General features: G+C 52.3%; 1 protein-coding gene across 1 annotated transcript in view; it reads left to right on the forward strand.

Annotated features, from left to right (window-relative positions):
* Window positions 1-608, forward strand: part of LOC113204400 (synaptic vesicular amine transporter) — a 59,469-nt gene that overhangs the window by 48,649 nt on the left and 10,212 nt on the right. The window lies entirely within an intron of this gene.

Raw genomic sequence — 608 nt, forward strand, 5'->3', positions numbered from 1 at the left:
ATGCCAAGCCATCCTGCGTCAGCCGACACAATGGTGCAGGTTAAGTCAACTTTGGTCCCCGACAGACTCCTGTAGCAGTGCGCCCGGCGGGTGCAGCGACCCGGCCGATGAGGTATAAGGGAGAGAGAGGGGGGGAGGGGGAGTGTGTGTGTGTGTGTGTGTGTATGAAAGCGCCATGTTGGATTACTTCTTCAGATCAAACAATTTCCTCTGCGAAAGAAAGGGTGTAAGGGGAGGGGAAAAGCGAAAGATTTACTTGAGGGTTCTCTTCAAGTTTATTACGTGGGTTTGGCTCCTTGCGGCTGCCGGCATGTCGGGCCCGGGGAGTCCGACCCCCATACCGACACGTGCTCGTAGGGCCCAAGGGCGAGGCACGGCGGGGCGGTGGGCGTGACCCATAAGGGGAGCCAAATTATTATACTTCACAAAGGGACCCAGGGACCCTCTCTCCATAGCACACTACTACAATGGGGACTCCATCTCTTTGCCCTCTATACCTAACACTACCCCACTCTAAATAGCACACTAAGATGTCGTTAAAAAAAAAGATGATTGATAGTAATGCTGTTTATTGCCAAACAGATTATGATACGTTATGGATGTGTGTG

This window comes from Frankliniella occidentalis, unplaced genomic scaffold (genome assembly GCF_000697945.3).
Source record: "Frankliniella occidentalis isolate FOCC.00 unplaced genomic scaffold, Focc_3.1 Scaffold2, whole genome shotgun sequence".
Classification (NCBI taxonomy): Eukaryota; Metazoa; Arthropoda; class Insecta; order Thysanoptera; family Thripidae; genus Frankliniella; species Frankliniella occidentalis.